Consider the following 10,362-nt stretch of genomic DNA (forward strand, 5'->3'; position numbering starts at 1 on the left):
TCCAAGTACTAACCGGGGCCGATCCTGCCTAGCTTCCCAAATCAGACGAGATTGGGCGTGATGAGGGAGGTGTGGCCGTAAGCCTATTGGGCGGTTTAATTCGGGCCGTTTATAGTGTGTGGACATGATTGACAGGAATTTTTTCTAAAATTAATTGACCTCAATCAAAAAGGTGGACTGCACCTGGTATTCCCAGGCGGTCTCCCATCCAAGTACTAACCGGGGCCGACCCTGCCTAGCTTCCCAAATCAGACGAGATTGGGCGTGATGAGGGAGGTGTGGCCGTATGCCTATTGGGCGGTTTAATTCGGGCCGTTTATAGTGTGTGGACATGATTGACAGGAATTTTTTCTAAAATTAATTGACCTCAATCAAAAAGGCGGACTGCACCTGGTATTCCCAGGCGGTCTCCCATCCAAGTACTTACCGGGCCCTACCTTGCTTAGCTTCCCAGATCAGACGAGATTGGGCTTGCTGAGGGAGGTGTGGCCGTAAGCCTATTGGGCGGTTTAATTCGGGCCGTTTATAGTGTGTGGACATGATTGAAAGGAATTTTTTCTCAAATTAATTGACCTCAATCAAAAAGGCGGACTGCACCTGGTATTCCCAGGCGGTCTCCCATCCAAGTACTAACCGGGGCCGACCCTGCTAAGCTTCCCAGATCAGACAAGATTGTGCGTGCTGAGGGGGGTGTGGCCGTAAGCCTATTGCCCGGTTTAATTCGGGCCTTTTATAGTGTGTGGACATGATTGACAGGAATTTTTTCTAAAATTAATTGACCTCAATCAAAAAGGCGGACTGCACCTGGTATTCCCAGGCGGTCTCCCATCCAAGTACTTACCGGGCCCTACCCTGCTAAGCTTCCCAGATCAGACGAGATTGGGCGTGATGAGGGAGGTGTGGCCGTAAGCCGATTGGGCGGTTTAATTCGGGCCTTTTATAGTGTGTGGACATGATTGACAGGAATTTTTTCTTAAATTAATTGACCTCAATCAAAAAGGCGGACTGCACCTGGTATTCCCAGGCGGTCTCCCATCCAAGTACTTACCGGGCCCTACCCTGCCTAGCTTCCCAAATCAGACGAGATTGGGCGTGATGAGGGAGGTGTGGCCGTAAGCCTATTGGGCGGTTTAATTCGGGCCGTTTATAGTGTGTGGACATGATTGACAGGAATTTTTTCTCAAATTAATTGACCTCAATCAAAAAGGCGGACTGCACCTGGTATTCCCAGGCGGTCTCCCATCCAAGTACTAACCGGGGCCGACCCTGCTAAGCTTCCCAGATCAGACAAGATTGTGCGTGCTGAGGGGGTGTGGCCGTAAGCCTATTGGCCGGTTTAATTTGGGCCTTTTATAGTGTGTGGACATGATTGATAGGAATTTTTTCTAAAATTAATTGACCTCAATCAAAAAGGCGGACTGCACCTGGTATTCCCAGGCGGTCTCCCATCCAAGTACTAACCGGGGCCGATCCTGCCTAGCTTCCCAAATCAGACGAGATTGGGCGTGATGAGGGAGGTGTGGCCGTAAGCCTATTGGGCGGTTTAATTCGGGCCGTTTATAGTGTGTGGACATGATTGACAGGAATTTTTTCTAAAATTAATTGACCTCAATCAAAAAGGTGGACTGCACCTGGTATTCCCAGGCGGTCTCCCATCCAAGTACTAACCGGGGCCGACCCTGCCTAGCTTCCCAAATCAGACGAGATTGGGCGTGATGAGGGAGGTGTGGCCGTAAGCCTATTGGGCGGTTTAATTCGGGCCGTTTATAGTGTGTGGACATGATTGACAGGAATTTTTTCTAAAATTAATTGACCCCAATCAAAAAGGCTTACAGCACCTGGTATTCCCAGGCGGTCTCCCATCCAAGTACTAACCGGGCCCGACCCTGCTTAGCTTCCGAGATCAGACGAGATCGGGCGTGCTCAGGGAGGTGTGGCCGTAAGCCTATTGACAGTTTGAATTTGGGCCTTTTATAGAGTGTGTGGACATGTCCTAAAAGAATGATTGACAGGATTTTTTTCACAAATTAATTGACCCCAATCAAAAAGGCTTACAGCACCTGGTATTCCCAGGCGGTCTCCCATCCAAGTACTAACCGGGCCCGACCCTGCTTAGCTTCCGAGATCAGACGAGATCGGGCGTGCTCAGGGAGGTGTGGCCGTAAGCCTATTGACAGTTTGAATTTGGGCCTTTTATAGAGTGTGTGGACATGTCCTAAAGGAATGATTGACAGGATTTTTTTCACAAATTAATTGACCCCAATCAAAAAGGCTTACAGCACCTGGTATTCCCAGGCGGTCTCCCATCCAAGTACTAACCGGGCCCGACCCTGCTTAGCTTCCGAGATCAGACGAGATCGGGCGTGCTCAGGGAGGTGTGGCCGTAAGCCTATTGACAGTTTGAATTTGGGCCTTTTATAGAGTGTGTGGACATGTCCTAAAAGAATGATTGACAGGATTTTTTTCACAAATTAATTGACCCCAATCAAAAAGGCTTACAGCACCTGGTATTCCCAGGCGGTCTCCCATCCAAGTACTAACCGGGCCCGACCCTGCTTAGCTTCCGAGATCAGACGAGATCGGGCGTGCTCAGGGAGGTGTGGCCGTAAGCCTATTGACAGTTTGAATTTGGGCCTTTTATAGAGTGTGTGGACATGTCCTAAAAGAATGATTGACAGGATTTTTTTCACAAATTAATTGACCCCAATCAAAAAGGCTTACAGCACCTGGTATTCCCAGGCGGTCTCCCATCCAAGTACTAACCGGGCCCGACCCTGCTTAGCTTCCGAGATCAGACGAGATCGGGCGTGCTCAGGGAGGTGTGGCCGTAAGCCTATTGACAGTTTGAATTTGGGCCTTTTATAGAGTGTGTGGACATGTCCTAAAAGAATGATTGACAGGATTTTTTCACAAATTAATTGACCCCAATCAAAAAGGCTTACAGCACCTGGTATTCCCAGGCGGTCTCCCATCCAAGTACTAACCGGGCCCGACCCTGCTTAGCTTCCGAGATCAGACGAGATCGGGCGTGCTCAGGGAGGTGTGGCCGTAAGCCTATTGACAGTTTGAATTTGGGCCTTTTATAGAGTGTGTGGACATGTCCTAAAAGAATGATTGACAGGATTTTTTCACAAATTAATTGACCCCAATCAAAAAGGCTTACAGCACCTGGTATTCCCAGGCGGTCTCCCATCCAAGTACTAACCGGGCCCGACCCTGCTTAGCTTCCGAGATCAGACGAGATCGGGCGTGCTCAGGGAGGTGTGGCCGTAAGCCTATTGACAGTTTGAATTTGGGCCTTTTATAGAGTGTGTGGACATGTCCTAAAAGAATGATTGACAGGATTTTTTTCACAAATTAATTGACCCCAATCAAAAAGGCTTACAGCACCTGGTATTCCCAGGCGGTCTCCCATCCAAGTACTAACCGGGCCCGACCCTGCTTAGCTTCCGAGATCAGACGAGATCGGGCGTGCTCAGGGAGGTGTGGCCGTAAGCCTATTGACAGTTTGAATTTGGGCCTTTTATAGAGTGTGTGGACATGTCCTAAAAGAATGATTGACAGGATTTTTTTCACAAATTAATTGACCCCAATCAAAAAGGCTTACAGCACCTGGTATTCCCAGGCGGTCTCCCATCCAAGTACTAACCGGGCCCGACCCTGCTTAGCTTCCGAGATCAGACGAGATCGGGCGTGCTCAGGGAGGTGTGGCCGTAAGCCTATTGACAGTTTGAATTTGGGCCTTTTATAGAGTGTGTGGACATGTCCTAAAAGAATGATTGACAGGATTTTTTCCCAAATTAATTGACCCCAATCAAAAAGGCTTACAGCACCTGGTATTCCCAGGCGGTCTCCCATCCAAGTACTAACCGGGCCCGACCCTGCTTAGCTTCCGAGATCAGACGAGATCGGGCGTGCTCAGGGAGGTGTGGCCGTAAGCCTATTGACAGTTTGAATTTGGGCCTTTTATAGAGTGTGTGGACATGTCCTAAAAGAATGATTGACAGGATTTTTTTCACAAATTAATTGACCCCAATCAAAAAGGCTTACAGCACCTGGTATTCCCAGGCGGTCTCCCATCCAAGTACTAACCGGGCCCGACCCTGCTTAGCTTCCGAGATCAGACGAGATCGGGCGTGCTCAGGGAGGTGTGGCCGTAAGCCTATTGACAGTTTGAATTTGGGCCTTTTATAGAGTGTGTGGACATGTCCTAAAAGAATGATTGACAGGATTTTTTTCACAAATTAATTGACCCCAATCAAAAAGGCTTACAGCACCTGGTATTCCCAGGCGGTCTCCCATCCAAGTACTAACCGGGCCCGACCCTGCTTAGCTTCCGAGATCAGACGAGATCGGGCGTGCTCAGGGAGGTGTGGCCGTAAGCCTATTGACAGTTTGAATTTGGGCCTTTTATAGAGTGTGTGGACATGTCCTAAAAGAATGATTGACAGGATTTTTTTCACAAATTAATTGACCCCAATCAAAAAGGCTTACAGCACCTGGTATTCCCAGGCGGTCTCCCATCCAAGTACTAACCGGGCCCGACCCTGCTTAGCTTCCGAGATCAGACGAGATCGGGCGTGCTCAGGGAGGTGTGGCCGTAAGCCTATTGACAGTTTGAATTTGGGCCTTTTATAGAGTGTGTGGACATGTCCTAAAGGAATGATTGACAGGATTTTTTTCACAAATTAATTGACCCCAATCAAAAAGGCTTACAGCACCTGGTATTCCCAGGCGGTCTCCCATCCAAGTACTAACCGGGCCCGACCCTGCTTAGCTTCCGAGATCAGACGAGATCGGGCGTGCTCAGGGAGGTGTGGCCGTAAGCCTATTGACAGTTTGAATTTGGGCCTTTTATAGAGTGTGTGGACATGTCCTAAAAGAATGATTGACAGGATTTTTTTCACAAATTAATTGACCCCAATCAAAAAGGCTTACAGCACCTGGTATTCCCAGGCGGTCTCCCATCCAAGTACTAACCGGGCCCGACCCTGCTTAGCTTCCGAGATCAGACGAGATCGGGCGTGCTCAGGGAGGTGTGGCCGTAAGCCTATTGACAGTTTGAATTTGGGCCTTTTATAGAGTGTGTGGACATGTCCTAAAAGAATGATTGACAGGATTTTTTCCCAAATTAATTGACCCCAATCAAAAAGGCTTACAGCACCTGGTATTCCCAGGCGGTCTCCCATCCAAGTACTAACCGGGCCCGACCCTGCTTAGCTTCCGAGATCAGACGAGATCGGGCGTGCTCAGGGAGGTGTGGCCGTAAGCCTATTGACAGTTTGAATTTGGGCCTTTTATAGAGTGTGTGGACATGTCCTAAAAGAATGATTGACAGGATTTTTTTCACAAATTAATTGACCCCAATCAAAAAGGCTTACAGCACCTGGTATTCCCAGGCGGTCTCCCATCCAAGTACTAACCGGGCCCGACCCTGCTTAGCTTCCGAGATCAGACGAGATCGGGCGTGCTCAGGGAGGTGTGGCCGTAAGCCTATTGACAGTTTGAATTTGGGCCTTTTATAGAGTGTGTGGACATGTCCTAAAAGAATGATTGACAGGATTTTTTTCACAAATTAATTGACCCCAATCAAAAAGGCTTACAGCACCTGGTATTCCCAGGCGGTCTCCCATCCAAGTACTAACCGGGCCCGACCCTGCTTAGCTTCCGAGATCAGACGAGATCGGGCGTGCTCAGGGAGGTGTGGCCGTAAGCCTATTGACAGTTTGAATTTGGGCCTTTTATAGAGTGTGTGGACATGTCCTAAAAGAATGATTGACAGGATTTTTTTCACAAATTAATTGACCCCAATCAAAAAGGCTTACAGCACCTGGTATTCCCAGGCGGTCTCCCATCCAAGTACTAACCGGGCCCGACCCTGCTTAGCTTCCGAGATCAGACGAGATCGGGCGTGCTCAGGGAGGTGTGGCCGTAAGCCTATTGACAGTTTGAATTTGGGCCTTTTATAGAGTGTGTGGACATGTCCTAAAAGAATGATTGACAGGATTTTTTTCACAAATTAATTGACCCCAATCAAAAAGGCTTACAGCACCTGGTATTCCCAGGCGGTCTCCCATCCAAGTACTAACCGGGCCCGACCCTGCTTAGCTTCCGAGATCAGACGAGATCGGGCGTGCTCAGGGAGGTGTGGCCGTAAGCCTATTGACAGTTTGAATTTGGGCCTTTTATAGAGTGTGTGGACATGTCCTAAAAGAATGATTGACAGGATTTTTTCACAAATTAATTGACCCCAATCAAAAAGGCTTACAGCACCTGGTATTCCCAGGCGGTCTCCCATCCAAGTACTAACCGGGCCCGACCCTGCTTAGCTTCCGAGATCAGACGAGATCGGGCGTGCTCAGGGAGGTGTGGCCGTAAGCCTATTGACAGTTTGAATTTGGGCCTTTTATAGAGTGTGTGGACATGTCCTAAAAGAATGATTGACAGGATTTTTTTCACAAATTAATTGACCCCAATCAAAAAGGCTTACAGCACCTGGTATTCCCAGGCGGTCTCCCATCCAAGTACTAACCGGGCCCGACCCTGCTTAGCTTCCGAGATCAGACGAGATCGGGCGTGCTCAGGGAGGTGTGGCCGTAAGCCTATTGACAGTTTGAATTTGGGCCTTTTATAGAGTGTGTGGACATGTCCTAAAAGAATGATTGACAGGATTTTTTCACAAATTAATTGACCCCAATCAAAAAGGCTTACAGCACCTGGTATTCCCAGGCGGTCTCCCATCCAAGTACTAACCGGGCCCGACCCTGCTTAGCTTCCGAGATCAGACGAGATCGGGCGTGCTCAGGGAGGTGTGGCCGTAAGCCTATTGACAGTTTGAATTTGGGCCTTTTATAGAGTGTGTGGACATGTCCTAAAAGAATGATTGACAGGATTTTTTTCACAAATTAATTGACCCCAATCAAAAAGGCTTACAGCACCTGGTATTCCCAGGCGGTCTCCCATCCAAGTACTAACCGGGCCCGACCCTGCTTAGCTTCCGAGATCAGACGAGATCGGGCGTGCTCAGGGAGGTGTGGCCGTAAGCCTATTGACAGTTTGAATTTGGGCCTTTTATAGAGTGTGTGGACATGTCCTAAAAGAATGATTGACAGGATTTTTTTCACAAATTAATTGACCCCAATCAAAAAGGCTTACAGCACCTGGTATTCCCAGGCGGTCTCCCATCCAAGTACTAACCGGGCCCGACCCTGCTTAGCTTCCGAGATCAGACGAGATCGGGCGTGCTCAGGGAGGTGTGGCCGTAAGCCTATTGACAGTTTGAATTTGGGCCTTTTATAGAGTGTGTGGACATGTCCTAAAAGAATGATTGACAGGATTTTTTTCACAAATTAATTGACCCCAATCAAAAAGGCTTACAGCACCTGGTATTCCCAGGCGGTCTCCCATCCAAGTACTAACCGGGCCCGACCCTGCTTAGCTTCCGAGATCAGACGAGATCGGGCGTGCTCAGGGAGGTGTGGCCGTAAGCCTATTGACAGTTTGAATTTGGGCCTTTTATAGAGTGTGTGGACATGTCCTAAAAGAATGATTGACAGGATTTTTTTCACAAATTAATTGACCCCAATCAAAAAGGCTTACAGCACCTGGTATTCCCAGGCGGTCTCCCATCCAAGTACTAACCGGGCCCGACCCTGCTTAGCTTCCGAGATCAGACGAGATCGGGCGTGCTCAGGGAGGTGTGGCCGTAAGCCTATTGACAGTTTGAATTTGGGCCTTTTATAGAGTGTGTGGACATGTCCTAAAAGAATGATTGACAGGATTTTTTTCACAAATTAATTGACCCCAATCAAAAAGGCTTACAGCACCTGGTATTCCCAGGCGGTCTCCCATCCAAGTACTAACCGGGCCCGACCCTGCTTAGCTTCCGAGATCAGACGAGATCGGGCGTGCTCAGGGAGGTGTGGCCGTAAGCCTATTGACAGTTTGAATTTGGGCCTTTTATAGAGTGTGTGGACATGTCCTAAAAGAATGATTGACAGGATTTTTTTCACAAATTAATTGACCCCAATCAAAAAGGCTTACAGCACCTGGTATTCCCAGGCGGTCTCCCATCCAAGTACTAACCGGGCCCGACCCTGCTTAGCTTCCGAGATCAGACGAGATCGGGCGTGCTCAGGGAGGTGTGGCCGTAAGCCTATTGACAGTTTGAATTTGGGCCTTTTATAGAGTGTGTGGACATGTCCTAAAAGAATGATTGACAGGATTTTTTTCAAAAATTAATTGACCCCAATCAAAAAGGCTTACAGCACCTGGTATTCCCAGGCGGTCTCCCATCCAAGTACTAACCGGGCCCGACCCTGCTTAGCTTCCGAGATCAGACGAGATCGGGCGTGCTCAGGGAGGTGTGGCCGTAAGCCTATTGACAGTTTGAATTTGGGCCTTTTATAGAGTGTGTGGACATGTCCTAAAAGAATGATTGACAGGATTTTTTTCACAAATTAATTGACCCCAATCAAAAAGGCTTACAGCACCTGGTATTCCCAGGCGGTCTCCCATCCAAGTACTAACCGGGCCCGACCCTGCTTAGCTTCCGAGATCAGACGAGATCGGGCGTGCTCAGGGAGGTGTGGCCGTAAGCCTATTGACAGTTTGAATTTGGGCCTTTTATAGAGTGTGTGGACATGTCCTAAAAGAATGATTGACAGGATTTTTTTCACAAATTAATTGACCCCAATCAAAAAGGCTTACAGCACCTGGTATTCCCAGGCGGTCTCCCATCCAAGTACTAACCGGGCCCGACCCTGCTTAGCTTCCGAGATCAGACGAGATCGGGCGTGCTCAGGGAGGTGTGGCCGTAAGCCTATTGACAGTTTGAATTTGGGCCTTTTATAGAGTGTGTGGACATGTCCTAAAAGAATGATTGACAGGATTTTTTTCACAAATTAATTGACCCCAATCAAAAAGGCTTACAGCACCTGGTATTCCCAGGCGGTCTCCCATCCAAGTACTAACCGGGCCCGACCCTGCTTAGCTTCCGAGATCAGACGAGATCGGGCGTGCTCAGGGAGGTGTGGCCGTAAGCCTATTGACAGTTTGAATTTGGGCCTTTTATAGAGTGTGTGGACATGTCCTAAAAGAATGATTGACAGGATTTTTTTCACAAATTAATTGACCCCAATCAAAAAGGCTTACAGCACCTGGTATTCCCAGGCGGTCTCCCATCCAAGTACTAACCGGGCCCGACCCTGCTTAGCTTCCGAGATCAGACGAGATCGGGCGTGCTCAGGGAGGTGTGGCCGTAAGCCTATTGACAGTTTGAATTTGGGCCTTTTATAGAGTGTGTGGACATGTCCTAAAAGAATGATTGACAGGATTTTTTTCACAAATTAATTGACCCCAATCAAAAAGGCTTACAGCACCTGGTATTCCCAGGCGGTCTCCCATCCAAGTACTAACCGGGCCCGACCCTGCTTAGCTTCCGAGATCAGACGAGATCGGGCGTGCTCAGGGAGGTGTGGCCGTAAGCCTATTGACAGTTTGAATTTGGGCCTTTTATAGAGTGTGTGGACATGTCCTAAAAGAATGATTGACAGGATTTTTTTCACAAATTAATTGACCCCAATCAAAAAGGCTTACAGCACCTGGTATTCCCAGGCGGTCTCCCATCCAAGTACTAACCGGGCCCGACCCTGCTTAGCTTCCGAGATCAGACGAGATCGGGCGTGCTCAGGGAGGTGTGGCCGTAAGCCTATTGACAGTTTGAATTTGGGCCTTTTATAGAGTGTGTGGACATGTCCTAAAAGAATGATTGACAGGATTTTTTTCACAAATTAATTGACCCCAATCAAAAAGGCTTACAGCACCTGGTATTCCCAGGCGGTCTCCCATCCAAGTACTAACCGGGCCCGACCCTGCTTAGCTTCCGAGATCAGACGAGATCGGGCGTGCTCAGGGAGGTGTGGCCGTAAGCCTATTGACAGTTTGAATTTGGGCCTTTTATAGAGTGTGTGGACATGTCCTAAAAGAATGATTGACAGGATTTTTTTCACAAATTAATTGACCCCAATCAAAAAGGCTTACAGCACCTGGTATTCCCAGGCGGTCTCCCATCCAAGTACTAACCGGGCCCGACCCTGCTTAGCTTCCGAGATCAGACGAGATCGGGCGTGCTCAGGGAGGTGTGGCCGTAAGCCTATTGACAGTTTGAATTTGGGCCTTTTATAGAGTGTGTGGACATGTCCTAAAAGAATGATTGACAGGATTTTTTTCACAAATTAATTGACCCCAATCAAAAAGGCTTACAGCACCTGGTATTCCCAGGCGGTCTCCCATCCAAGTACTAACCGGGGCCCGACCCTGCTTAGCTTCCGAGATCAGACGAGATTAGGCGTGATGAGGGAG

General features: G+C 48.6%; 38 non-coding genes and 3 pseudogenes across 38 annotated transcripts; all 41 read right to left on the reverse strand.

Moving 5' to 3' along the window:
• Positions 1-378: 378 nt before the first annotated feature.
• LOC114835817 lies at positions 379-497 on the reverse strand (annotated as a pseudogene).
• Positions 498-792: 295 nt separating this feature from the next.
• On the reverse strand, positions 793-911 carry LOC114835818 (annotated as a pseudogene).
• Positions 912-999: 88 nt separating this feature from the next.
• LOC114835819 lies at positions 1,000-1,118 on the reverse strand (annotated as a pseudogene).
• Positions 1,119-1,826: 708 nt separating this feature from the next.
• LOC114836985 lies at positions 1,827-1,945 on the reverse strand. The gene has a single exon (XR_003780543.1). It is a non-coding gene; the product is annotated as a 5S ribosomal RNA (ribosomal RNA).
• A 103-nt stretch (positions 1,946-2,048) lies between these two features.
• LOC114836986 lies at positions 2,049-2,167 on the reverse strand. Its single transcript, XR_003780544.1, has one exon. It is a non-coding gene; the product is annotated as a 5S ribosomal RNA (ribosomal RNA).
• A 103-nt stretch (positions 2,168-2,270) lies between these two features.
• Positions 2,271-2,389, reverse strand: LOC114836987. Its single transcript, XR_003780545.1, has one exon. It is a non-coding gene; the product is annotated as a 5S ribosomal RNA (ribosomal RNA).
• A 103-nt stretch (positions 2,390-2,492) lies between these two features.
• LOC114836988 lies at positions 2,493-2,611 on the reverse strand. Its single transcript, XR_003780546.1, has one exon. It is a non-coding gene; the product is annotated as a 5S ribosomal RNA (ribosomal RNA).
• Positions 2,612-2,714: 103 nt separating this feature from the next.
• On the reverse strand, positions 2,715-2,833 carry LOC114836865. The gene has a single exon (XR_003780434.1). It is a non-coding gene; the product is annotated as a 5S ribosomal RNA (ribosomal RNA).
• A 102-nt stretch (positions 2,834-2,935) lies between these two features.
• On the reverse strand, positions 2,936-3,054 carry LOC114836866. The gene has a single exon (XR_003780435.1). It is a non-coding gene; the product is annotated as a 5S ribosomal RNA (ribosomal RNA).
• A 102-nt stretch (positions 3,055-3,156) lies between these two features.
• LOC114836867 lies at positions 3,157-3,275 on the reverse strand. Its single transcript, XR_003780436.1, has one exon. It is a non-coding gene; the product is annotated as a 5S ribosomal RNA (ribosomal RNA).
• A 103-nt stretch (positions 3,276-3,378) lies between these two features.
• LOC114836868 lies at positions 3,379-3,497 on the reverse strand. Its single transcript, XR_003780437.1, has one exon. It is a non-coding gene; the product is annotated as a 5S ribosomal RNA (ribosomal RNA).
• Positions 3,498-3,600: 103 nt separating this feature from the next.
• Positions 3,601-3,719, reverse strand: LOC114836869. Its single transcript, XR_003780438.1, has one exon. It is a non-coding gene; the product is annotated as a 5S ribosomal RNA (ribosomal RNA).
• Positions 3,720-3,821: 102 nt separating this feature from the next.
• LOC114836871 lies at positions 3,822-3,940 on the reverse strand. Its single transcript, XR_003780440.1, has one exon. It is a non-coding gene; the product is annotated as a 5S ribosomal RNA (ribosomal RNA).
• Positions 3,941-4,043: 103 nt separating this feature from the next.
• Positions 4,044-4,162, reverse strand: LOC114836872. Its single transcript, XR_003780441.1, has one exon. It is a non-coding gene; the product is annotated as a 5S ribosomal RNA (ribosomal RNA).
• Positions 4,163-4,265: 103 nt separating this feature from the next.
• On the reverse strand, positions 4,266-4,384 carry LOC114836873. Its single transcript, XR_003780442.1, has one exon. It is a non-coding gene; the product is annotated as a 5S ribosomal RNA (ribosomal RNA).
• A 103-nt stretch (positions 4,385-4,487) lies between these two features.
• LOC114836874 lies at positions 4,488-4,606 on the reverse strand. Its single transcript, XR_003780443.1, has one exon. It is a non-coding gene; the product is annotated as a 5S ribosomal RNA (ribosomal RNA).
• Positions 4,607-4,709: 103 nt separating this feature from the next.
• LOC114836875 lies at positions 4,710-4,828 on the reverse strand. Its single transcript, XR_003780444.1, has one exon. It is a non-coding gene; the product is annotated as a 5S ribosomal RNA (ribosomal RNA).
• Positions 4,829-4,931: 103 nt separating this feature from the next.
• Positions 4,932-5,050, reverse strand: LOC114836876. Its single transcript, XR_003780445.1, has one exon. It is a non-coding gene; the product is annotated as a 5S ribosomal RNA (ribosomal RNA).
• A 102-nt stretch (positions 5,051-5,152) lies between these two features.
• On the reverse strand, positions 5,153-5,271 carry LOC114836877. The gene has a single exon (XR_003780446.1). It is a non-coding gene; the product is annotated as a 5S ribosomal RNA (ribosomal RNA).
• Positions 5,272-5,374: 103 nt separating this feature from the next.
• LOC114836878 lies at positions 5,375-5,493 on the reverse strand. The gene has a single exon (XR_003780447.1). It is a non-coding gene; the product is annotated as a 5S ribosomal RNA (ribosomal RNA).
• A 103-nt stretch (positions 5,494-5,596) lies between these two features.
• Positions 5,597-5,715, reverse strand: LOC114836879. Its single transcript, XR_003780448.1, has one exon. It is a non-coding gene; the product is annotated as a 5S ribosomal RNA (ribosomal RNA).
• A 103-nt stretch (positions 5,716-5,818) lies between these two features.
• On the reverse strand, positions 5,819-5,937 carry LOC114836880. Its single transcript, XR_003780449.1, has one exon. It is a non-coding gene; the product is annotated as a 5S ribosomal RNA (ribosomal RNA).
• A 103-nt stretch (positions 5,938-6,040) lies between these two features.
• LOC114836882 lies at positions 6,041-6,159 on the reverse strand. The gene has a single exon (XR_003780451.1). It is a non-coding gene; the product is annotated as a 5S ribosomal RNA (ribosomal RNA).
• A 102-nt stretch (positions 6,160-6,261) lies between these two features.
• Positions 6,262-6,380, reverse strand: LOC114836883. The gene has a single exon (XR_003780452.1). It is a non-coding gene; the product is annotated as a 5S ribosomal RNA (ribosomal RNA).
• Positions 6,381-6,483: 103 nt separating this feature from the next.
• Positions 6,484-6,602, reverse strand: LOC114836884. Its single transcript, XR_003780453.1, has one exon. It is a non-coding gene; the product is annotated as a 5S ribosomal RNA (ribosomal RNA).
• A 102-nt stretch (positions 6,603-6,704) lies between these two features.
• On the reverse strand, positions 6,705-6,823 carry LOC114836885. The gene has a single exon (XR_003780454.1). It is a non-coding gene; the product is annotated as a 5S ribosomal RNA (ribosomal RNA).
• Positions 6,824-6,926: 103 nt separating this feature from the next.
• LOC114836886 lies at positions 6,927-7,045 on the reverse strand. The gene has a single exon (XR_003780455.1). It is a non-coding gene; the product is annotated as a 5S ribosomal RNA (ribosomal RNA).
• A 103-nt stretch (positions 7,046-7,148) lies between these two features.
• LOC114836887 lies at positions 7,149-7,267 on the reverse strand. Its single transcript, XR_003780456.1, has one exon. It is a non-coding gene; the product is annotated as a 5S ribosomal RNA (ribosomal RNA).
• Positions 7,268-7,370: 103 nt separating this feature from the next.
• On the reverse strand, positions 7,371-7,489 carry LOC114836888. Its single transcript, XR_003780457.1, has one exon. It is a non-coding gene; the product is annotated as a 5S ribosomal RNA (ribosomal RNA).
• Positions 7,490-7,592: 103 nt separating this feature from the next.
• Positions 7,593-7,711, reverse strand: LOC114836889. The gene has a single exon (XR_003780458.1). It is a non-coding gene; the product is annotated as a 5S ribosomal RNA (ribosomal RNA).
• Positions 7,712-7,814: 103 nt separating this feature from the next.
• On the reverse strand, positions 7,815-7,933 carry LOC114836890. Its single transcript, XR_003780459.1, has one exon. It is a non-coding gene; the product is annotated as a 5S ribosomal RNA (ribosomal RNA).
• A 103-nt stretch (positions 7,934-8,036) lies between these two features.
• Positions 8,037-8,155, reverse strand: LOC114836891. The gene has a single exon (XR_003780460.1). It is a non-coding gene; the product is annotated as a 5S ribosomal RNA (ribosomal RNA).
• Positions 8,156-8,258: 103 nt separating this feature from the next.
• LOC114836893 lies at positions 8,259-8,377 on the reverse strand. The gene has a single exon (XR_003780462.1). It is a non-coding gene; the product is annotated as a 5S ribosomal RNA (ribosomal RNA).
• Positions 8,378-8,480: 103 nt separating this feature from the next.
• On the reverse strand, positions 8,481-8,599 carry LOC114836894. The gene has a single exon (XR_003780463.1). It is a non-coding gene; the product is annotated as a 5S ribosomal RNA (ribosomal RNA).
• A 103-nt stretch (positions 8,600-8,702) lies between these two features.
• On the reverse strand, positions 8,703-8,821 carry LOC114836895. Its single transcript, XR_003780464.1, has one exon. It is a non-coding gene; the product is annotated as a 5S ribosomal RNA (ribosomal RNA).
• Positions 8,822-8,924: 103 nt separating this feature from the next.
• On the reverse strand, positions 8,925-9,043 carry LOC114836896. Its single transcript, XR_003780465.1, has one exon. It is a non-coding gene; the product is annotated as a 5S ribosomal RNA (ribosomal RNA).
• Positions 9,044-9,146: 103 nt separating this feature from the next.
• LOC114836897 lies at positions 9,147-9,265 on the reverse strand. The gene has a single exon (XR_003780466.1). It is a non-coding gene; the product is annotated as a 5S ribosomal RNA (ribosomal RNA).
• A 103-nt stretch (positions 9,266-9,368) lies between these two features.
• LOC114836898 lies at positions 9,369-9,487 on the reverse strand. The gene has a single exon (XR_003780467.1). It is a non-coding gene; the product is annotated as a 5S ribosomal RNA (ribosomal RNA).
• Positions 9,488-9,590: 103 nt separating this feature from the next.
• Positions 9,591-9,709, reverse strand: LOC114836899. Its single transcript, XR_003780468.1, has one exon. It is a non-coding gene; the product is annotated as a 5S ribosomal RNA (ribosomal RNA).
• Positions 9,710-9,812: 103 nt separating this feature from the next.
• LOC114836900 lies at positions 9,813-9,931 on the reverse strand. Its single transcript, XR_003780469.1, has one exon. It is a non-coding gene; the product is annotated as a 5S ribosomal RNA (ribosomal RNA).
• A 103-nt stretch (positions 9,932-10,034) lies between these two features.
• On the reverse strand, positions 10,035-10,153 carry LOC114836901. The gene has a single exon (XR_003780470.1). It is a non-coding gene; the product is annotated as a 5S ribosomal RNA (ribosomal RNA).
• Positions 10,154-10,362: the final 209 nt, after the last annotated feature.

Source organism: Esox lucius, chromosome 19 (assembly GCF_011004845.1).
Source record: "Esox lucius isolate fEsoLuc1 chromosome 19, fEsoLuc1.pri, whole genome shotgun sequence".
NCBI classification, from domain to species: Eukaryota; Metazoa; Chordata; class Actinopteri; order Esociformes; family Esocidae; genus Esox; species Esox lucius.